This window comes from Rhinopithecus roxellana, chromosome 19 (assembly GCF_007565055.1).
Source record: "Rhinopithecus roxellana isolate Shanxi Qingling chromosome 19, ASM756505v1, whole genome shotgun sequence".
Lineage (NCBI taxonomy): Eukaryota > Metazoa > Chordata > Mammalia > Primates > Cercopithecidae > Rhinopithecus > Rhinopithecus roxellana.
The window spans coordinates 78,327,581-78,352,537 of record NC_044567.1 but is presented as its reverse complement, the minus strand read 5'-3'; the positions used below and the strand labels follow the sequence as shown (position 1 = coordinate 78,352,537).

The 24,957-nt window shown below is 44.2% G+C and overlaps 1 long non-coding RNA gene across 1 annotated transcript; it reads left to right on the top strand.

The window, feature by feature from the left end:
* Position 1: 1 nt before the first annotated feature.
* LOC115894714 lies at positions 2-17,116 on the top strand. The gene is made up of 3 exons (XR_004054851.1): positions 2-35; positions 15,073-15,149; positions 16,722-17,116. It is a non-coding gene; the product is annotated as an uncharacterized LOC115894714 (long non-coding RNA).
* Positions 17,117-24,957: the final 7,841 nt, after the last annotated feature.

The window sequence follows — 24,957 nt, the reverse complement described above, 5'->3', positions numbered from 1 at the left end:
TGTCCGGCCCCCGCCGGGACCCCGCTGAGCGGCAGGTGAGACCCGCAGGGCAGGGCCCCGGGGCGGGGGTGGAGGGGCGGAGGAGAAGGAGGAGGGAGAGGAGGAGGAGGGAGAGAAGCTGGAGGAGGAGGTGGAGGAGGTGGAGGAGGCGGTGGAGGAGGAGCTGTCAGAGGAGGGAGAGGAGGATCTGTGGCAGAGGGCGAACCTTAGACTGCACCACTAAGGACTGGGGAAGTGAAAACAGATGTAACATGCTTTGGCTCCCTGGCTAGCCAGCCCCCAAATCATTGAATGGCACTAAGCAAATTATTCGGTTTTTGCCATTAAAATGGCAAGCCACAATTACTTTTGCACCAACCTAATATTTAAACTTTGTCAGCATCAGTTTCCCCAGCTAACACGAGAAAAGCAAGTGGGTAGGAAATGACTCATGTGCTGTGAGGCCTGAATAAGTATCTGGGTTAAGGACTGGCAGTGGGGTGTGCTTGGTGGCAAAGAATGCTGCTCACGGGCCAGATGGGCTGGCTCCGAGCCCTGGATTTGCCACCTAGCTATAGGATCTCAAGCAAGTGATGGAACCTCTCTGGGCTTCCTTTGTCTCATCCGATGAGTGAGAATCACTGCACCCTCCCCAGGGTGCGGGCAGCGGTTTGTTTGGTTCTGGTTTTGGTTTTAAGATTACTGAGCTGATTCATGTACAAGCACTTAGAACTATGACTGACACTTGGTGAATGTCCAATAACCAATAGTTTCTCTCTTATGTCTCTTGGGACTCTAAAAAAAAAAAAATGTACTAGGCGTAGTGGTTCCATTATATACACAGTCTGATATACTGATATATATATATATACACATAAAATTCTGAAAATAATTCTCAGAGTTCTCAAAATAATATGAAAACTGTTGGAGTCAAAACTGGAGGTAAAGTATAATCTCTGGAATCAGATTACTCAGGGTCAAATATCAACTCTGCTACCCTCTGTGTGACTTTGGGCAAGTTACTTAACCCCTCTGTGCTTTGATTTCTGTCAAATGACGATGGTGCAATGACAGGGGACAAAGGAGTAAAGAATCAATAAATACCAGTTGTTGTTAGTATTATCAACATTAAAATCTTTAAAGATAGTTTAAATATGGAATGCTAGCTACATCTCCGGCAGGAGGAGATTTTCCAGGTTTAACATTCAGGATCAGGGACGTTCCCATCTTTTATTTCTACAGCCAGGTGGCCTGAGCATGGCAGACAAAGCTGATGTCAGATGGAGGCATGTGGGCATTTGTTATAAGAGGTATGCTCAGAAGATATGTCTTCAGATCATCTGCATCTCATTCCTATGGAAGAGCCACGTTTCCACCAAGCTACCGAGACATCTTAGCTCCAGGTTAGAGTACTGGAATAAAAGTTTCAGAAATGAGACTCTGAAGTCTGGTTGACTCACAGGGAAATGACTAGGCAGAAAGCCCTGAGATGTAGCTTCCAGCCCTAGCTTGGCCACGGCCATAGTGAATGACAATGTGGAAACCAGGTTTTCAAATTTAGTTGACTTGGTTCAGCAAAGCAATTTCAAAATCATTTCAACTTTGTTGTATCTGTGATTGGTTCCCATATTCTCTTATTTTGCTAATTTGGGCTTTCTCTCTCTCTCTTTTTTTCTTCTTCTTCTTCTTTTTTTTTTTTTTTTTTTTTTTTTGAGATGGAGTCTCGCTCTGTAGCCCAGGCTGGAGTGCAGTGGCGTGATCTCGGCTCACTGCAAGCTCCGCCTCCCAGGTTCATGGCATTCTTCTGCCTCAGCCTCCCAAGTAGCTGGGACTACAGGCCCGGCTAATTTTTGTATTTTTAGTAGAGACGGGGTTTCATGCTGTTAGCCAGGACGGTCTCGATCTCCTGACCTTGTGATCCACCCGCCTCAGCCTCCCAAAGTGCTGGGATTACAGGCTTGAGCCACCGCACCCAGCTTCTTTTATTCTTAATGAGGTTAGATAGTTATTTTTTTATTATAATAAGATGCATGTATTATTTTTCCTTGAGAATCAGGTTTTTTTTTGAAAGTTAGAACTTTAGGTCGGGCACGGTGGCTCAAGCCTGTAATCTCAGCACCTTGGGAGGCTGAAGCAGGTGGATCATTTGCGGTCAAGACCAGCCTAGCCAACATGGCGAAACTCATCTCTACTGAAAATACAAAAATTAGCTGGGCAGTAGTGGCACATGCCTGTAATTCCTGCTGCTTGGGAGGCTGAGGCAGGAGACTCACTTGAGCCTGGGAGGCAGAGACCATGGTGAGCCAAAATTGTGCCAGTGCACTCCAGCCTGGAAAACAGAGTGAGATCCTGTCTCAAAAATAAATGAATAAATATAAATACATAAATAAAAGTTAGAACTTTAAAATTATTTTGTCATCAGATATATATGCAGTTTAGTTAACAAATATGAGGGGGTCCTGTAAATTAGAAATATCTTTAGGTATATAGAGTGACAACTTATGTCGGGTTGCATTTATTGTCCTGAAATAGCTAATGGTGCCCTCTTGCACTCTCAAAAGTGACTATGTTTAGGCCGGGTGCAGTGGCTCATGCCTGTAATCCCAGCACTTTAGGAGGTCAAGACAGGTAGATCGCTTGAGCCCGGGTGTTTGAGACTAGCCTGAGCAACATAGTGAGACCCTGTCTCTAGTAAAGAAAATTATTTTATAATTAAAATAAAATAAAACAAAAAAAGTGACTATGTTTGGATGATAACTCATGTGGCTACCCTAATCACATGCTAATTTCCTTCTCTAACAATTATCAAACCAGGCCTCCTTGTTTCCTAGATGAGGGAGACACCCACGGTGCGCTGGAAAGTTAATATGACTAGGACTTGTGACACTTGGATTCTAATCCCAGATCTACTGACTGATTAGGGAACTTAGACAAGGCACATTGTTTCTCAGAGCCACATTCACTGATCAGACATGTTCAGTGTTTCCCAAAGTTTGTGCTAAGATCAATACTTCTCAACATTTAATGCCAATGTTCGTCTCCTAAGGATCTTGTTAAAGTGCAGATTCTGGCCGGGCACAGTGGCTCACACCTGCAATCCCAGCGCTTTGGGATGCTGAGGCAGGAGGATCGCTTGAGCCTAGAAATTCAAGATCAGCCTGGGCAACAAAGGGAGATCTCCCTTTCTACAAGAAAAATACAAATATGAGTTGCATGCTGTGGCGTGCCTCTGGAGTCCTAGCTATTCAGTAGGCTGAGGTGAGAAGATCTCTTGTGACCGGGAGTTTGAGGTTGCAGTGAGCTATGATCACACCACAGCACTGTAGCTTCAGCAACAGAGCAAGACTCTGTCTCAAAAATAAATAAATAGGCTAGGTGCAGTGACTCATGCATGTAATCCCAGCATTTTGGGAGGCTGAGGCGGGAGGATTTCTTGAGGCCAGGAGTTCGAGATCAGCCTGGGCAACAAAGTGAGACCTCCATTTCTACAAAAAAATAAAAATAGGAGCCGGATGCTGTGGTGTGTGCCTGCAGTTCCAGCTACTCAGGTGGTTGAGGTGAGAAGATAGCTTGTACCCAGGAGCTTGAGTATGCAGTGAGCAATGATTGAGCCACTGTACTCCAGCCTCGGTGACAGAGCAAGAACCTCTCCCAAAAATAAACAGGCTGAACATGGTGGCTCACGCCTGTAATCCCAGCACTTTGGGAGGCTAAGCTGGGAGGACTGCTTGAGCCCATGAGTTTGAGACCAGCCTGGGCAACATGGCTGGTCTCAAGTCAGATGAACACCTTGTCTCTATTTTTTTTCCTTCTTCTAAAAACAACAACAACAACAACAAAAAACAACAGGATACATGTGCAGAACATGCAGGCTTTTTACACAGGTATACGTGTGCCATGCACCTATTGATCCATCCTCTGAGTTCCCTCCCCTCACCCCCCACTCCCCAAGAGGCCCCAGTGTGTGATGTTTACCTCTCTGTGTCCGTGTGCTCTCAGTGTTCAACTCCCACTTATAAGTGAGAACATGTGGCATTTGGTTTTCTATTCCTGTGTTAGTTTGCTGAGGATACTGGCTTCCAGCTTCATCCATGTCCCTGCAAAGGACATGATCTCATTACTTTTATGGCTGCATAATATTCTATGGTATATATATGCTACATTTTCTTTATCCAGTCTAACATTGCTGGGCATTTGGGTTGGTTCCATGTCTTTGTTATTATAAATAGTGCAGCAATGAACATACGTGTGCATATGTCTTTATAGTAGAATGATTTATATTCCTTTGGGTATACACCCAGTAATTGTATTGCTGGATTAAACGGTATTTCCGGTTCCAGATCCTTGAAAAATTGCCACACTATCTTCCACAATGGTTGAACTAATTTACAGTCCCACCAACAACGTTCCTGTTTCTCCACAGCCTCATCAGCATCTATCGTTTCCTGACTTTTTAATAACTGCCATTCTGACTGGCATGAGATGGTATCTCACTGTGGTTTTGATTTTCATTTCTCTGATGATCAGTAATGATGAGCTTTTTTTCATGTTTTTTGGCCACATAAATGTCTTCTTTTGAGAAGTGTCTACTCATATCCTTTGCCTACTTTTCAATGGGGTTTTTTTTTCTTGTACATTTGTTTAAGTTCCTTGTAAATTCTGGATTTTAGACCTTTGTCAGATGGGTAAATTGCAAAAATTTTCTCCCGTTCTATAGGTTGCCTGTTCACTCTCATGATAGTTTATTTTGCCGTGTAGAACTCTCTAGTTTAATTACACCTCATTTGTCAATTTTTTGTTTTGTTGCAATTGCTTTTGACATTTTAGTCATGAAATCTTTGCCCTTGCCTATGTCTTGAGTGGTATTGCCTAGGTTTTCTTCTCAGGTTTTTATGGTTTTGGGTTTTACATTTAAGTATTTAATCCATCTTGAGTAAATTTTTATATAAGGTGTAAATTTCTAATTTAATTAATTTAATGTATTAATTAAAATTTATAAATTTATTAAATTAAATTAAGTAAATTTAAATTTATTAAAAAATTATAAATTTATTAAATTAAATTAATAATTTAATTATTTTAAAAATAATTAAAACGTTTTAAAATTTTAATAAATAAATAAAGTACAGTTTCTGATGCAGTAGTTCTGGGGTGAGGCTGAGATTCTGCACTTCTAACAGGCTGCCAGGGGATGCCCAAGCCAACTTCAATCTGAGTAGCAAGATGTAAAAGCAATGGCATGTTAGCTTCTAACAGCTGACATAAAGAAATATAAGAAATGGGGGTACAGGTGGGGTGTATTATAGCCAAACACATTCAGAAGTCTATGTGTTTAATACATTTAAAAAGGATTATTGCCAGACACGGTGGCTCACGCCTATAATCCCAACACTTTGGGAGGCCGAGGCAGATGGATCACCTGAGGTTGGGAGTTCAAGACCAGCCTAGGCAACATGGTGAAACCCTGTCTCTACTAAAAATACAAAAATTAGCTGGACATGGTGGCAGGCGCCTGTAATCCTAGCTACTGGGGAGGCTGAGGCAGGAGAATCGCTTGAACCTGGGAGGCGGAGTGAGCCAAGATCACACCATTGCACTCTAGCCTGGGCAACAAGAGTAAAACTCTGTCTCAAAAAAAAAAGGGGGAGAGGGGCGGAGCAAGATGGCCGAATAGGAACAACTCCAGTCTCCAACTCCCAGCGCGAGCGACACAGAAGACCGGTGATTTCTGCATTTTCAACTGAGGTACTGGGGTCATCTCACTAGGGAGTGCCGGACAATCGGTGCTGGTCAGCTGCTGCAGCCTGACCAGCGAGAGCTGAAGCAGGGCGAGGCATCGCCTCACCTGGAAGCGCAAGGGGGAAGGGGATCCGTTTTCCTAGCCAGGGGAACTGAGACACACAACACCTGGAAAATCGGGTAACTCCCACCCCAATACTGCGCTGTAAGCATACAGGCATTCCAGGAGAATATATCCCACACCTGGCCGGGAGGGTCCCACGCCCACGAAGCCTCCCTCACTGCTAACACAGCAGTCTGCCGCGATCTATCCGCAAGGCAGCAGCGAGGCTGGGGGAGGGGCGCCCGCCATTGCTGAGGCTTAAGTAGGTAAACAAAGCCGCTGGGAAGCTCGAACTGGGTGGAGCTCACAGCAGCTCAAGGAAGCCTGCCTGTCTCTGTAGTCTCCACCTCTGGGGACAGCGCACAGCTGAAGACCAACAGGGGAAGTAGCGGGAGCCGGTGCAGACGCGAACGACTCTGTCTGACAGCTTTGGGGAGAGCCGCGGATCTCCCAACGCGGAGGTTGAGATCTGAGAACGGACAGACTGCCTGCTCAGGTGTGTCCCTGACCCCTGAGTAGCCTAGCTGGGAGAAATCCCCCACTAGGGGCAGTCTGACACCCCACACCTCACAGGGTGGAGTACACCCCTGAGAGGACACTTCCAAAGGAAGAATCAGACAGGTACACTCGCTGTTCAGCAATATTCTATCTTCGGCAACCTCTGCTGCTGATACCCAGGCAAACAGGGTCTGGAGTGGACCTCAAGCAATCTCCAACAGACCAACAGAGAGTCCTTCTGACTGTCAGAAGGAAAACTATCAAACAGGAAGGACACCTATACCAAAACCCCATCAGTTCGTCACCACCATCAAAGACCAGAGACAGATAAAACCACAAAGATGGGGAAGAAGCAGGGCAGAAAAGCTGGAAATTCAAAAAATAAGAGCGCATCTCCCCCTGCAAAGGAGCGCAGCCCATCACCAGCAACGGATCAAAGCTGGTCAGAGAATGACTTGGACGAGAGGAGAGAAGAAGGCTTCAGTCCATCAAACTTATCAGAGCTAAAGGAGGAATTACGTACCCAGCGCAAAGAAACTAAAAATCTTGAAAAAAGAGTGGAAGAATTGACAGCTAGACTCATTAATGCAGAGAAGATCATAAACGAAATGACAGAGATGAAAACCATGACACGAGAAATACGTGACAAATGCACAAGCTTCAGTAACCGACTCGATCAACTGGAAGAAAGAGTATCAGCGATTGAAGATCAAATGAATGAAATGAAGCGAGAAGAGAAACCAAAAGAAAAAAGAAGAAAAAGAAATGAGCAAAGCCTGCAAGAAGTATGGGATTACGTAAAAAGACCAAATCTACGTCTGATTGGGGTGCCTGAAAGTGAGGGGGAAAATGGAACCAAGTTGGAAAACACTCTTCAGGATATCATCCAGGAGAACTTCCCCAACCTAGTAGGGCAGGCCAACATTCAAATTCAGGAAATACAGAGAACGCCACAAAGATACTCCTCCAGAAGAGCAACTCCAAGACACATAATTGCCAGATTCACCAAAGTTGAAATGAAGGAAAAAATCTTAAGGGCAGCCAGAGAGAAAGGTCGGGTCACCCACAAAGGGAAGCCCATCAGACTAACAGCAGATCTCTCGGCAGAAACTCTACAAGCCAGAAGAGAGTGGGGGCCAATAGTCAACGTTCTTAAAGAAAAGAATTTTAAACCCAGAATTTCATATCCAGCCAAACTAAGTTTCATAAGTGAAGGAGAAATAAAATCCTTTACAGATAAGCAAATGCTTAGAGATTTTGTCACCACCAGGCCTGCCTTACAAGAGACCCTGAAGGAAGCCCTAAACATGGAAAGGAACAACCGGTACCAGCCATCGCAAAAACTTGGCAAAATGTAAAGACCATCGAGGCTAGGAAGAAACTGCATCAACTAACGAGCAAAATAACCAGTTAATATCATAATGGCAGGATCAAGTTCACACATAACAATATTAACCTTAAATGTTAATGGACTAAATGCTCCAATTAAAAGACACAGACTGGCAAACTGGATAAAGAGTCAAGACCCATCAGTCTGCTGTATTCAGGAGACCCATCTCACATGCAGAGACACACATAGGCTCAAAATAAAGGGATGGAGGAAGATCTACCAAGCAAATGGAGAACAAAAAAAAGCAGGGGTTGCAATCCTAGTCTCTGATAAAACAGACTTTAAACCATCAAAGATCAAAAGAGACAAAGAAGGCCATTACATAATGGTAAAGGGATCAATTCAACAGGAAGAGCTAACTCTCCTAAATATATATGCACCCAATACAGGAGCACCCAGATTCATAAAGCAAGTCCTTAGAGACTTACAAAGAGACTTAGACTCCCATACAATAATAATGGGAGACTTCAACACTCCGCTGTCAACATTAGACAGATCAACGAGACAGAAAGTTAACAAGGATATCCAGGAATTGAACTCATCTCTGCACCAAGCGGACCTAATAGACATCTATAGAACTCTCCACCCCAAATCAACAGAATATACATTCTTCTCAGCACCACATCGCACTTATTCCAAAATTGACCACATAATTGGAAGTAAAGTACTCCTCAGCAAATGTAAAAGAACAGAAATTATAACAAACTGTCTCTCAGACCACAGTGCAATCAAACTAGAACTCAGGACTAAGAAACTCAATCAAAACCGCTCAACTACATGGAAACTGAACAACCTGCTCCTGAATGACTACTGGGTACATAACGAAATGAAAGCGGAAATAAAGATGTTCTTTGAAACCAATGAGAACAAAGATACAACATACCAGAATCTCTGGGACACATTTAAAGCAGTGTGTAGAGGGAAATTTATAGCACTAAATGCCCACAAGAGAAAGCAGGAAAGATCTAAAATTGACACTCTAACATCACAATTAAAAGAACTAGAGAGGCAAGAGCAATCACATTCAAAAGCTAGCAGAAGGCAAGAAATAACTAAGATCAGAGCAGAACTGAAGGAGATAGAGACACAAAAAACCCTCCAAAACATCAATGAATCCAGGAGTTGGTTTTTTGAAAAGATCAACAAAATTGACAGACCGCTAGCAAGGCTAATAAAGAAAAAAAGAGAGAGGAATCAAATAGATGCAATAAAAAATGATAAAGGGGATATCACCACTGACCCCACAGAAATACAAACTACCATCAGAGAATACTATAAACGCCTCTACGCAAATCAACTAGAAAATCTAGAAGAAATGGATAATTTCCTGGACACTTACACTCTCCCAAGGCTAAACCAGGAAGAAGTTGAATCCCTGAATAGACCAATAGCAGGCTCTGAAATTGAGGCAACAATTAATAGCCTACCCACCAAAAAAAGTCCAGGACCAGATGGATTCACAGCTGAATTCTACCAGAGGTACAAGGAGGAGCTGGTACCATTCCTTCTGAAACTATTCCAATCAATAGAAAAAGAGGGAATCCTCCCTAACTCATTTTATGAGGCCAACATCATCCTGATACCAAAGCCTGGCAGAGACACAACAAAAAAAGAGAATTTTAGACCAATATCCCTGATGAACATTGATGCAAAAATCCTCAATAAAATACTGGCAAACCGGATTCAGCAGCACATCAAAAAGCTTATCCACCATGATCAAGTGGGCTTCATCCCTGGGATGCAAGGCTGGTTCAACATTCGCAAATCAATAAACGTAATCCAGCATATAAACAGAACCAAAGACAAGAACCACATGATTGTCTCAATAGATGCAGAAAAGGCTTTTGACAAAATTCAACAGCCCTTCATGCTAAAAACGCTCAATAAATTCGGTATTGATGGAACGTACCTCAAAATAATAAGAGCTATTTATGACAAACCCACAGCTAATATCATACTGAATGGGCAAAAACTGGAAAAATTCCCTTTGAAAACTGGCACAAGACAGGGATGCCCTCTCTCACCACTCCTATTCAACATAGTGTTGGAAGTTCTGGCTAGAGCAGTCAGGCAAGAGAAAGAAATCAAGGGTATCCAGTTAGGAAAAGAAGAAGTCAAATTGTCCCTGTTTGCAGATGACATGATTGTATATTTAGAAAACCCCATCGTCTCAGCCCAAAATCTCCTTAAGCTGATAAGCAACTTCAGCAAAGTCTCAGGATACAAAATCAATGTGCAAAAATCACAAGCATTCTTATACACCAGTAACAGACAAGCAGAGAGCCAAATCAGGAATGAACTTCCATTCACAATTGCTTCAAAGAGAATAAAATACCTAGGAATCCAGCTTACAAGGGATGTAAAGGACCTCTTCAAGGAGAACTACAAACCACTGCTCAGTGAAATCAAAGAGGACACAAACAAATGGAAGAACATACCATGCTCATGGATAGGAAGAATCAATATCGTGAAAATGGCCATACTCCCCAAGGTTATTTATAGATTCAATGCCATCCCCATCAAGCTACCAATGACTTTCTTCACAGAATTGGAAAAAACTGCTTTAAAGTTCATATGGAACCAAAAAAGAGCCCGCATTGCCAAGACAATCCTAAGTCAAAAGGACAAAGCTGGAGGCGTCACGCTACCTGACTTCAAACTATACTACAAGGCTACAGTAACCAAAACAGCATGGTACTGGTACCAAAACAGAGACATAGACCAATGGAACAGAACAGAGTCCTCAGAAATAATACCGCACATCTACAGCCATCTGATCTTTGACAAACCTGAGAGAAACAAGAAATGGGGAAAGGATTCCCTATTTAATAAATGGTGCTGGGAAAATTGGCTAGCCATAAGTAGAAAGCTGAAACTGGATCCTTTCCTTACCCCTTATACGAAGATTAATTCAAGATGGATTAGAGACTTAAATGTTAGACCTAATACCATAAAAACCCTAGAAGAAAATCTAGGTAGTACCATTCAGGACATAGGCATGGGCAAGGACTTCATGTCTAAAACACCAAAAGCAACGGCAGCAAAAGCCAAAATTGACAAATGGGATCTAATTAAACTAAAGAGCTTTTGCACAGCAAAAGAAACTACCATCAGAGTGAACAGGCAACCTACAGAATGGGAGAAAATTTTTGCAACCTACTCATCTGACAAAGGGCTAATATCCAGAATCTACAAAGAACTCAAACAAATATACGAGAAAAAAACAAACAACCCCATCAAAAAGTGGGGAAAGGATATGAACAGACATTTCTCAAAAGAAGATATTCATACAGCCAACAGACACATGAAAAAATGCTCATCATCACTGGCCATCAGAGAAATGCAAATCAAAACCACAATGAGATACCATCTCACACCAGTTAGAATGGCAATCATTAAGAAGTCAGGAAACAACAGGTGTTGGAGAGGATGTGGAGAAATAGGAACACTTTTACACTGTTGGTGGGATTGTAAACTAGTTCAACCATTATGGAAAACAGTATGGCAATTCCTCAAGGATCTAGAACTAGATGTACCATATGACCCAGCCATCCCACTACTGGGTATATACCCAAAGGATTATAAATTAGTCTACTACAAAGACACATGTACACGTATGTTTATTGCGGCACTATTCACAATAGCAAAGACTTGGAATCAACCCAAATGTCCATCTGTGACAGACTGGATTAAGAAAATGTGGCACATATACACCATGGAATACTATGCAGCCATAAAAAAGGATGAGTTTGCGTCCTTTGTAGGGACATGGATGCAGCTGGAAACCATCATTCTTAGCAAACTATCACAAGAAGAGAAAACCAAACACCGCATGTTCTCACTCATAGGTGGGAACTGAACAATGAGATCACTTGGACTCGGGAAGGGGAACATCACACACTGGGGTCTATCATGGGGAGGGGGGAGGGGGGAGGAGGGAGGGATTGCATTGGGGAGTTATACATGATATAAATGATGAATTGATGGGTGCTGACGAGTTGATGGGTGCAGCACACCAACATGGCATAAGTATACATATGTAACAAACCTGCACGTTATGCACATGTACCCTAGAACTTAAAGTATAATAAAAAAAAAAAAAAAAAAAAAAAAAAAAAAAAAAAAAAGGGGGGGATTTTTTTAGTGCAGAGCTCCCCAAAGCCTCTAACATACTTCCAAATAGAATGACTTAAGCAACTCAGAAGAAAAGTTTTTCAGAAAGACAAAAGTGTTTATTTGCAATAGAGGCAAGAGGGCAACTGGTTTTCCCACACTCCTGCTCAATCCCTCTCCCAGATGAACAGATGATGTCTTGCCATACTTAAACTTCATTGCAAAGAAACTGGTTTCATCCACAGCTCCCTTCACATTCCCACCCAATCCCTTAGCTTCCATTTTAGACCATGGGACTTGACTCACAGACTGGCAATCAACCTGTAACATGGCCAGGTATAAAAGGGATGACCTGAGCCTAGGCAACGCAGTTAGACTCCGTCTCTGCAAAAAAATTTTAAAAATTAGCCAGTGGTGGTGGTGCATGCCTGTAATCTCAGCTACTCAGGAGGATGAGGTGGGAGGATCACTTGAATTCAGCAGGTCGAGGCTGCAATGGGCTGTGAATGCACCACTGCATTCCAGCCTGGATGATGGAAAGAGACCCTGCAAAAGAAAAAAAAGAAAACAAAAAGGATGACCTGGACCAATCAACAACACGATCATTCTTGGAAACAGCCAGTTGAGCCAGTTGGTAGAGTTGGACAAATTTGAAAAGCGTGGAATCAGGCCCATGCTGAGGCAAAGCCACAGGAGAGCAACCTTATGAGGGAAGTGAACTCTGAGCAGGCAGTGAAAGCCCACGGTAGAAACAGAAGCAGAACGTTCTGTTCCAATATGGAACAGAAGCACAGAGCACTGCAGAGATGCCCCAAGAGCTCTTAGAAATGGAAGTTGATACGGTGTGGATGTGTGTCCCCTCCAAATCTCATGCTCCCCAACGTTGGAGGTAGACAGGGTGGCAGATATTGGATCATGGGGGCAGATTTCTCAAGAATGACTTAGCACCATCCCCTTGGTGATAAATGAGTTCTCCTTCAGTTACTTCACATGAGATCTGGTTGTTTAAAAGCGTCTAGAACCTCCCCTTTCTCTCTCTTGCTCCCTGTCTCACCATGTGACATATCTGCTCCTGCTTGGCCTTCAGCCATGAGTGAAAGCTCCCTGAGGTCTCTCCAGAATTGAAGGGGATTCTGGCACCATGCTTCCATTACAGCCTGCAGAACCGTGAGCCAATTAAACCCCTTTTCTTTAGGAACCAACAACACAGAAGGAAAAGCCACTGGGGGCTATTGCTGGGTCAAAAAGAGCAACTTAGTTTTTCGTGATGGTAACAGGCTACAGACTAGAAGAATAATACAGTTATGTTTCAATGAGACTTTTCTGTTTTTTGTTTGTTTGTTTGTTTTTGGGATGGAGTCTTAATCTGTCGCCCAGACTGGAGCGCAGGGGCGTGATCTTGGCTCACTGCAACCTCCGCCTCCCAGGTTCAAGTGATTCTCCTCCCTCAGCCTCCGAGTAGCTGGGATTACAGACGCATGCCACCACACCCGGTTAATTTTTGTATTTTTAGTAGAGACGGGGCTTCACCATTTTCAGACCAGAGGGGAAAAAGTGAACTTTGCCCCCTTCCCTCTAGAAAGCCCAAAGCCAATTTGCAGCCAACTTGAAGCAATAGTAGTTTATTGCCTTTATATCTTCATTCTCTCCAACCTCACCCTATATCCACCCTGGTCTTGACTCCATATTTAATTTGTTTTTTGTTTTTTGTTCCGATTTTTAATTTATACTTTATCATTTTATTTGATTCATCTCCTAAATGCCCTGTCGACTCACTTGCGAAAAGAGACACAACGGCCGGGCGCGGTGGCTCACGCCTGTAATCCCAGCACTTTTTAAGAGGCCGAGGCGGGTGGATGACGAGGTCAGGAGATAGAGACCATTCTGGCTAACACGGTGAAACCCGTCTCTACTAAAAATACAAAAACAAAATTAGCCGGGCGTGGTGGCGGGCGCCTGTAGTCCCAGCTACTTGGGAGGCTGAGGCAGGAGAATGGCGTGAACCTGGGAGGCGGAGCTTGCAGTGAGCCGAGATCGCGCCACTGCACTCCAGCCTGGGTGACAGAGCGAGACTCCGTCTCAAAAAAAAAAAAAAAAAGAAGAAGAAAACAAAAGAGACGCAGAGACACAACAATAAATAAATGTACCACATGAGAGCTAAGTGAAGTGATTTGTGTCTGAATGACCATAATCCCAATTCCTCCTATTAATCATCATCGCAGGCATAGAGATAGGTCTATAGAAGCATGTCACAGGATTCACCCAAAACTGCCTCCTGTTAAAAATTAAAATGATTTAGATAACAACATTGATGACACACTGTTTACATTTTCAAACAAAGATGCAAATGGAAAGAATGACTAACATGTTAGAAAATAGGATTTGCTTCCAAAAGTTCTTGCCAATCTAAGCGTAAGCCAGTGTGCCTTCAGGAACTGATCAAATCTCCACTGTGAATCAGCATCTCTGGGCTAAAGTTCAGTGTTACAGTTTCCCACTGTTATCTAAAATCATTATAAGAATCAATTGTACTGGGTGCTGTGGCTCACGCCTGTAATCCCAGCTCTTTGGGAGGCCAAGGCAGGCAGATCATTTGAGGTCAGGAGTTCAAGACCAGCCTGGCCAACATGGTGAAACCCTGTCTGTACTAAAAATACAAAAAAATTAGCTGGGCACAGTGGCTGTAATCCCAACAACTGGGAAGGCTGAGGTGGGAAAATCGCTTGAACTTGGGAGGCGGAGGTTGCAGTGAGCCCAGATCGCACCACTGCACTCTAGCCTGGGTGACACAGCGAGGCTCCATCTCAAAAACAAACAAACAAACAAAAACAAAAACAAAAAAAAAGAAAAAAAAAACAAGAATCAGTTGTGTGAATTTCTCTTTGAAAAAAAATTGTGATTTGATACCAATCAGATCCAAACACTGTTGTCAAAGAATTACCCATTCTCTCTCTCTACCATGTACAATAGGAGAAATTTCTTTCAAAGTTTAATACCAAGAAAAACTTAATTTTCCTTAAAAAAAAAAACTCAGAATCTTTCTCTGCTCAAGAGAGATGTGTATCATGTTTCTTTTTTCATCTTGACCATCAAATCACTTCAGATCTGCCATCAGTCTCCCTTGGAATAAACATTTGATTTCTAATATTTTCTCCACTCTTTTCCTATTTTGATTCCTATACAATTGGCTTTTACTATCTGGGCTTTTATCTATTGGTAAGCCACAACAACTTTTTTTTTTTTTTTTTAGAATGACTTGGGATATAAATAAACTAAATATATCCTATTTGAATAATAAGTGGAAGACAGCGTGATGAATTGGACAAGGTAAGTGAAAAAAGGGCAAAAAGGAGCAATCTCAATAGTTTTCAAGATAAATAACTATATCAAACTGATTTTTTGAATCTACATTGTTTTACTTTGGTCCAAGACATCTGCTAGAGGGAGAACAGTCTGAAGAAGTGTATTCAGGTTTGATAAGCTTGCTCCTTCTTATCCTTACATTCTTTTGCATCTTTGTTTGAAAATGTAAACACTGCTTAGAGCACCTCTCTCCATCTAAATCAACTGGCTTTGCTTGACAGTAAAAGGAGGTCTTGTTCCCGCAAGCCTGGAACTCTGTTCTTCTCCCTCCACCTCCATCATTTCCAGGCAAGGTGGGCCAGTGAGTAGGTGAGGAAGGGGGGAGTGGGGAGGAGAGTGGGTTTTAGGGATTTCATGGAGAATGATTTGACCGAAGACAGACCTCCTGGTCACCTCCTCCATGTGCTACCCTACAATAAGAGATGTTTCCTCCTTTCCATCCTAAGGAATGGAGTTCCTGCAATGGTAGAAATTTCCCAGAAACACTTGCTAGAAATTATCAAAGACAAATATGGCAATACCATCCTGTCTTCTGACCCCGCTCCCCATGACACCCCACATGCCTCCTTTAGACCAAAGTCAGATGATTCTGTTTAATACTGATGTCTTTGCTTTTGCAAGTCTCTTTTTCCCCACTATAAATATTATACATGTCCGCTACTGAAAATTTAGAAAATAGAGAAAAGCAAATTTTTTCAGATGTAATAATATCTGCACAAGGCATGGTGGCTCACATCTGTAGTCCCAGGTACTCAGAAGGCAGGCAGGAGGCTCACTCAAGCTCAAGAGTTCACATCTGCCGTGAGCTATGACCTTGCCACTGTACTCCAACCTGGACAACAGAGCAAGACTCCATCTCTAAAAACAATGAATCTGGGAAAAGAAGTCTAAAAGATGTGAAATTAAATGTATGGTAGAAAGGGATGTACTGAGAGTCAGAAGTCTTGGATTATAGCCTCACGTCTGCCGTAACTATTAATAGCTGGGGTAATCTTGGGCAAGTAACTCATCCTTGATGATTTTTTTTTTCACTTGTAAAAGGAAAAGGTTAGGCTGGGCAGACCTGCTCTTCTAGCATTCCACGATCACAGAATGGTTCAACAGGAGACATAATAATCAGTCTGTCTGGGTTTATATTCCCAGCACTGCCACTTATGAGTTGTTTGACTTTGGGTAAATTTCACAGCCTCTACATGTTTCAACATCCCCATCTATAAATGAAAAATGATAATATCTCTCAAATATTGATGATTTGGTGAATGTCAGCTACTGTTATCTCTCCCTTCCCTTCCGCTTCCTTCCTTCCTTCCTTCCTTCCTTCCTTCCTTCCTTCCTTCCTTCCTTCCTTCCTTCCTTCCTTCCTTCTTTTTGCAATATGGTCTTGTTCTGTTGCCCAGGCTAAAGTGCAGTGGTGCTATCTCAGCCCACTGCAACCTCCACTTCCGGGCTCAAGCAATCCTCCCGCCTCAGCCTCTCAGGTAGCTGGGACTACAGGAGCACACCACCATGCCTGGCTAATTTTTGTATTTTTTGCAGAGATGGGGATTTTCCATGTGGCCCCAGTCTGGTCTTGAACTACTGAGCTCAAGCAACTGCCCACCTTGGCCTCCTAAAGTGCTGGAATTACAGGCAAGCTATTATTATCTTAAACATGGCCCAGTCTACCTTTCCAGCTGTATCTCATGTCACACAAGACCTCTTTTCTGAAAGCCACATGTCCAATGCTGTCTACCCAGCAACGCCATAACCTCACATGTCATTTGGGATCTCAACTTTGTGATATCCAAAACCGAGTGAATAATTTCTATGCACCTACAGTCTGTGTCTCCTTAACTGTTTCCTATCACAGCAGGTAATACCAACACCTACTCACTTGCTCAGCTCAAAGACCTGGGAGTCATCCAGAGACCTCTTTCTCCCTTACTCCTGAGAGCCAATCAATCATTAAATTAATTAAATCTGTCTCCTTAATGTTTCTTTGATGCATCAATTTCAGTCATCTTCACTGCCACCCACCCTACCAGTATCTCCTGCCTGGGCAACTCCCATGGTGCCTCATTGGTCTTCCTTCCAGCTTCCAATTCATTCCTCCACTGTGGCCGGAGCAACTTTTTTTTTTAACTCTGTATTTAGACATTCCACTTTTCTGCTTAGAGGGCTTCAGTTGTCTACCACAGCTCTTAGAAAACAGCCCATTTGTAATGAGTCCTGCATGGCCCCCCAATCTCGGTGCTGCCCACCCCCAGGGATCCCCCCCCATGCCCCTCTCTTTATGGATCTCTGTGCCCCGGTCACACTGCTCCCTTTCCATTTCTGGAACAATCTCAGCTTCTTTTTGCCTCGAGGCTCTTACGTGTGGCCAAAACTATTCTTCATTTACCTTTTACCCAGCTAACTTCTCATCCTTTGGGCTCCAGCCAAAATAGAACTTCCTCAAGGGAAAACCTTCCCTCTCTCCGCCTACTAGGTTAGATCCTTCTATTATGCCTCTTTTTAGTCCTCTTTCCTTAACCATACATTTTATTCACTTGCAAAAGGAAAAGGTTAAATGTACACCCATGTTCATAGCACCGTGATTCACAATAGCCTGAAGGCGGAAGCCACCCAAGTGCCCATCAACGGATGACCCGACAAACAAAATGTTATATACATGCAATGGAACATCGTTCAGCCTTAACAAGGAAGAAAATCCTGACCCATGCTGCAACACGGATGAGTTTTATGTGATTCTCCATATTGTCTGTCTTGCTCATTGGTTTGTCAGTCCCTGCAGGGCAGAGATTTTATTATTCACTCTCTATGCAGCACTTGGCTCCATACCTAGCATAGAGCAGTTCCTCCATCAATACACAAAAGAAGAAGATTCAAAGAGAGATGCAGAGACCAGAGATGGGAAACCACACAGCCCCAGGAGCCTCTGTTTCTGCCTGCTGGGTTCCAGCCCTGGTGAAGCTCAGCTGTCCGCTGTCCATGGAGGCACAGACATGTCATTTAAATTCCTTTACTTAAGATGGCATGAGGTCCTTTTTCTTCCTGGAGGAGCTGGAACTTTGCTTTTTCCCTTTTCAAAAGAGAGGCTGATGTGAGCCTCATGGGCCCGGTGTGGTGGCTCATGCCTATAATCCCAGCACTTTGGGAGGCTAAAGCAGGAGGATCACTTGAGCCCAGGAGTTCGAGACCAGCCTGGGCAATATAGTGAGACATCCCCATCACTACAAAAAATAAATAAACACAATTAGCCAGGTGTGGTGGTACACGCCTGTGGTCCCTGCTTCTTGGGAGGCTGAGGTGGGAGGATCACTTGAGCCCAGGAAGTCAAGGTTGCAGTGAGTCAAGATCTCGCCACTATATTCCAGCCTGAGCAACAGAGTGAGACCCTATCTCAAAAAACAAAAAACAAAACAAACAAACAAACAAACAAACAAAAAAGCCCTCAAGGCCTTTCATTTAATAGCCAGGGTAATAACCAACACTGATAGAGTCTATCTGTAAAACATTCATATAAAGACCACTCATTTAATCTTCATGACCAGCCCCTGAGGGGGATATGGTGATAGCCTCCTCATTGTTCAGATGAGAATCTGGAGGCAGGTGTGGACTTGGCACAGAACTGTGAAGTAGCGAAGGTCAGATTCAAAACCTGGGTAGTCCAGCTCCAAAGTCCATTGCCGAACCATTATACTGATTGCAACGCCCTGCCCCAAGTGTAGCATAAAAGTGTTTGTAGAATAGACATAAGAGACACGGAGTAGCTGAATGTTAGGGGAAGGCTTGCTCCCCATTCCCCTTTTCCTCCTTGAGTCTGCCCTCGCCCCAACAACTGCTGAGGCCCCTTTGCTGGCTGGGCCCTAGGAGAGGTGGAATGACTCACTGGATTAATACATTTGGGAAGAACTATATAATACAAAATAAATATTATAAATCTAATATAAACTATATTCATATTAATAAAATATTTACTATATTATAAATATAATATATAGCTTATAAAAATATATATAACTGTTAAATTTATTTATTTATTTTATCTGTTTATTTAATTTTTTTGAGACGGAGTCTCGCTCTGTCACCAGGCTGGAGTGCAGTGGCATGATCTCAGCTCACTGCAACCCCTGCCTCTCAGGTTCAAGCAATTCTCCTGCCTCAGCCTCCCGAGTAGCTGTGATTACAGGTGCCCGCCACCATGCCCAGCTAATTTTTGTATTTTTAGTAGAAATGGGGTTTCATCGTGTTGGCCAGGATGGTCTCATTCTCTTGACCTTGAGATCCGCCTGCCTCGGCCTCCCAAAGTGCTGGGATTACAGGCATGAGTCACTGCGCCCGGCCGTTAAATTTATACATAAAACATGAATATATAACATATTTATATTAATGCCTTTCCTCTTACACATTGAGCTTCCTGCAGGCAGCATCTATTCTGCATTACTCCACCCTAGGCCAGCCCCTGCCTGTGGCCAGCGCGGCTGTGACCAGGTGGGAGAGTCCACTCCACTCTGACTTTAGGCAGGCCCGTTTGGCTCTCAGACTAAGCTAAGGTCTTCACTTAGCCTTTATCAGAAATGAAAGTGTAGGCCAGGCATGGTGGCTCATGTCTGTAATCCTAGCATTTTGGGAGGCCAAGGCATGAGGATTGCTTGAGCTTAGGAGTTCGAGACCAGCCAGGGCAACATACTGAGACCCCCCCCTGCTCAGGAAGGAAGAAAAAGAAAGAAAGAAGGGAAGGGAAGGGAAGGGAAGGGAAGGGAAGGGAAGGGAAGGGAAGGGAAGGGAAAGGAAGGGGAGGCGAGGGGAGGGGAGGGAGAACAGAAAGGGGAAGGGGAAGGGGAAAGGGAAAGGGAAAGGGAAGGGGAAGGAAAGAAAGAAAGAAAGAGAAGGAAGGGAAGGGAAGGAAGGAAGGGCAGGCACACTCCACATCCATTAGGATCTTAAGGGAGTACTAAGTGGTCTGGGTGGAGGGCTGGGGTTTAGTGCCAGGCCCCTCTGACTCAGACACCCCAAGCTGAATTCCCAGTAGCAGGCACTCAGCCATGAGCTAAAGGATCATACCCCACCTTTACTGGGTGTTTGGGGTCCCCACCATTCAATTCATTTAATTCTCACAAAAACATCCCTATGAGGAAGCAGCAATTATGATCCACATTTTACAGATGGGGAAACTGAGTCACAGAGGCTTTAAATCACTTGGGGAAACTGAGTCACAGAGGCTTTAAATCACTCGCCCGGGTCCTGTAGCTTTGAATGGTAAGTGGCAGCACTGGAGTTTCGCCCTCGGCAGGCTGGTTCTGGAGTCCACACTCCTAACGCTTCCTAATCCCTGCCTGGGCTGCTTCGGCCAAAGAGACACCAGCTGATGGCCCTCAGAGACACCAGCCACCAAGACCTCCCTAGGGGTCTTAGCGTCCCTAATGTTCCTGCTACTCAAGCTCAGCCTTCCAGACCCCCCACCCCTCCTTCTGCTTCCGGCAGGCATCTCCTTCCGTGAGCAGCAGATGGGGGAGCAGGAGCCGGTGCATCCACCCAAGACTCTTCACAACAGGGACTTTCCGGTTCCCACCCCTGCTGCTCTCTGCCCCTGATTTTCCTGGGAATGGCAACATCTGGAAGGGTGCAGGAAGATGACTGAGCCAGGATATGCAAAGGAAATGAAAATGGGAGCACCTGCAAGGATTTTGTTTACTATTCCACAAGTTCTACTTTCTTTCTTTAGACAGGGAGTTTCAAATTCCATGTCCTTCACTCTTCGGGTCCTCCCACCTTGGTGTGAAGACTCTCCCTCAAGTCCCCCAGGTGTGGGACCATTTGCGTTATGTTTCACAAAACATAACTGTGACATCACATCAGGACACTCCCAAGGCTCACCATCCGACTAGGGTCCGTAAACTGTTCATCCCCCTCTTGAACTTGGCAGCTCTTTTTGCGGCTCTTACACATTAGCCCATCTTCTCAAGCTCCTGACCAAGGCTTCACTCCTCTCATTCTTGGCAGGTGACAATGCATTTGCTAAGCTAAGCAGCTGGCAGCCTTGACTGCTACCTCCCCCACCACAAATGCATCTTCATCTGCAGTGTTAGAGGGTGATGTATCTCTTTCCTCTTCAAGACCACCCCCTCCAGCTGTGTGTGCTCTCCTGCTATCTCCTTTTTGACCTTGCCCACCCCTATTCTCTTGGTCTATAAATATCCTAAAGTCATTTCTATCCTTTATTTTTATTTATTTATTTATTTTTATTTTTCTTTATTTATTTTTATTTTTTGAGACAGAGTCTTGCTCTGTCGCCCAGACTAGAGTGCAGTGGCACAATCTTGGCTCACTGCAACCTCTGCCTCCCGGATCCAAGTGATTCTTCTGCCTCAGCCTCCTGAGTAGCTGGAACTACAGGCACCTGCCACCATGCCTGGCTAATTTTTGTGCTTTTAGTAGAGACAGGGTTTCACCAAGTTGACCAGGCTGCTCTCGAACTCCTGACCTCAGGTCATCTGCTTGCCTCAACCTCCCAAAGTGCTGGGATTACAGGTATGAGCCACCGCGCCTGGCCACCTTTTCTATCTTTTAAAAAAATGTGGTCCTCCCTTCCCTGCCCTCAGCTACCACTTTTATCTGTTTGCTACCACTCTATCTGTTTTCAGCCCTTCTCTGTGCCTTCTGGGGAGCGGTCGTCTCTTGCTCTCCTCCCATCTACTCCCTAATCTGGGGCAATCTGGAATTGGCCCCATCCCTGTTTCATTTAAACTGCTCTCTCCACAAATGTCCTGCCAAATGTCAACTGCAAGAGACACCCCGCATTCATTTTGTTTGTTTGTTTGTTTTGTTTTTTTTCCAGACAGGGTCTTACTCTGTCACCCAGGCTGCATGATCACGGCTCACTGCAGCCTCAACCTCCCGGGCTCAGGTGACCCTCCCTCCGCCTCCTGGAGACTACAGGTGTGTGCCATCCACTCCCAGCTAGTATGTATGTATGTATGTATGTATGTATGTATGTATGTATGTATGTATTGTAGAGATCAGGTTTTATCCTGTTGCTCAGGCTGGTCTGGAACTCCTGGGCTCAAGTGATCTGGCCACTTCAGCCTCCCAAAATGTTGGGATTTGCAGCTCTACAAAAGAGGGCCACTCTGTCTGCTCCCATTTTTTTGTTCTATCTGCAACATTTCACACTGCTCACCTCTCCCTTCTTGATGGCTCTTCCTGGGTTTCTGGAACATGATTCTATTCTAGTTCTTATTCTTCATCTGATAGCTATTTCTTGGTCTTCTTTGCTGGCTCCTCAAGCTGCCCAGTAAATGTGTGTGTTCTGCAAGAGTTCACTCTTTTTATTTTTTTCTTTCGATACTGTAAGTTCTAGGGCACATGTGCACAATGTGCAGGTTTGCTACAAGTTGGTTTGCTACATCCATCAGCTCCTCATTTACATCAGGTATGTCTCCTAATGCTATCCCTTCCCCGACCACAGGCCTTGGTGTGTGATGCTCCCCGCCCTGTGTCCCTGTGTTCTCATTGTTCAATTCCTACCTATGAGTGAGAACATGCAGTGTTTGATTTTCTGTCCTTGTGATAGTTTGCTGAGAATGATAGTTTCCAGCTTCATCCATGTCCCTGCAAAGGACATGAAAGAATTCACTCTTAGTCCATCTCTCTTCTCATTCTTCGTGCTCTTCAAGCTGACCTCACTCCTCCCATCATGGTTAACCACCCTTATGTGTTGATGATGTCCAAGTCTCTCCTTTCCAGCCCCACCTACTCTCCAGTCTTCTAGATGAGTGCTGTGCAATAGAACTTGCTGTAATGATGAAAACGTTCTATACACTGAGCTGTCCAATATCGTAGCCACTAGCCACATGTGGTTACTGAGCACTTGAAATGTGGCTATGGCCAGGCATGGTGACTCACACCTATAATCCCAGCACTTTGGGAGGCTGAAGTGAGAGCCCGGGAGTAGAGACCAGCCTGGGCAACATAGTGAGACCTCATCTCTATATTTAAAAAAAAAAAAAAAAAAAGGTAAAAAGAAAGAAAGAAAGAAATGTGGCTAGTGTGTTTAAGGAACTGAGTTTTAGATGTTATTTAATTTTAATTTTAATAGCTACAGGGCCAGCTCACGCCTGTAATCCCAACACTTTGGGAGGCTGAGGCAGGTGGATCACGAAGTCAGGAGTTCGAGACCACCCTGGCCAACATGGTGAAACCTCATCTGTACTAAAAATACAAAAATTAGCTGGGCACGGTGATGGGTGCCTATGATCCCAGCTACTCAGGAGACTGAGGCAGGAGAATTGCTTGAACCCGGGAGGCAGAGGTTGCAGTAAACCGAGATTGCGCCACTGCATTTCAGCCTGGGAGACAGAACAAGACTCCGTCTCAAAGAAAACAAAAAAAATAAAAATTAAAAAAATCAATAGCTACAAGTGGCTAGTGGCTACTGTATTGGATAGTACAGTTGTAGACCTACATTGCCAACTGCCTGTGGACATCTTGATTAGGATGTCTCTCTGGCTCCTCAGTAAGTCCCAAACTGAGCTTATTAGCATCACACTCTCCCCTACCTTCGCCTCCATGCCCTTTAGCAAAATGAAAACCTTCTCTTTCTCTTGATTTCCCTTCCTGAATTGACAGCATCAATACTCATGCCTTTACCCAAAGCCTAAACTTCTAGACTTCCAGGCTCTTCCTTTTCACTCATCTTCTATAATTATGTGGTCAATTCTCCCTCCTAAATTTCTTGTAGCTCCATCCTTACCTTTCCAAACCTTCTCAAAGGCTTGAGTTCAGAATCAAAGCTTCTCTTGTCAGGCTATTACCAATTCCCTGCACCCAGCCTCTGCCAAGCCACCAGCAGACCTCTGAGCTGGACAGCTTTCCTTTGCTTCTCCAGATGCCCTCTCCATCTCCACCCTCTCCATCCTGATGCCCTAGTAGCTGGCTTCTATAGACTCTGTCACCTGGACTTCTTTGCTCTTGGACTTCCAACTAGTTCAGGAAGATTGGAAGGTGGGAAGAGGTTGGTGTATATAACCCCTGAGCTCCTAGGGTTGTCAGTGGCTGCCTTGGTCTACCAAAGCGCATGTCCATGAGGTGGCCACTCCTACAGCTATGGGATTCTGGTTCTCACTCTTTTCACTTGCTGCTTCCAGCCTAGATGCAGTAAGAGTTCCCTGCTGTGGTTGTGCTGGGGCACTGAGCCACCCTTTGTTGTTTCCCTAATCACTTCTCAATCCCCCTGCACACCACCCCCCACCTGTTTTGTTTTTTGCTTATTTGTTTGTTTTTTGGAGACAGGATCTCACTCTTGCCTAGGCTAGAGTACAGTTGCACAATCATGGCTCACCGTAGCCTCAACCCCCTGGGTCCAAGTGATCCTTCCAACTCAGCCTCCCAAGTAGCTGGGACAACAGGTGTGTACCACCACACCCAGGTAAGTTTTTTTGGTTTTGTTTTAATTTTTAGAGATGAGGGTCTCACTATGTTTCCCAGGCTAGTCTCGAACTCCAGGGCTCAAGCAATCCTCCCACCTTGGCCTTCCAGAGTTAGAATTACAGGCGCGAGCCACCTTGCCCAGCCTTTCTCAAACCTTTATTCATGGTCCATTTATTAAACTCTCCTTGTTTGTCCAGATTGAGTGTGTTATCCGTTTCTTCTGGGACTTGATTGATATTTCCAAGCTTTGAAATGCCTCCTCGTCACCCACAGGAGAAAAATAAAGCCTGTGCTTACTTGAAGAGCACCTGAAGTCACTTATGATCTGTTTCCTGCCTGCTCTTTCCACTTCATCTCCCAC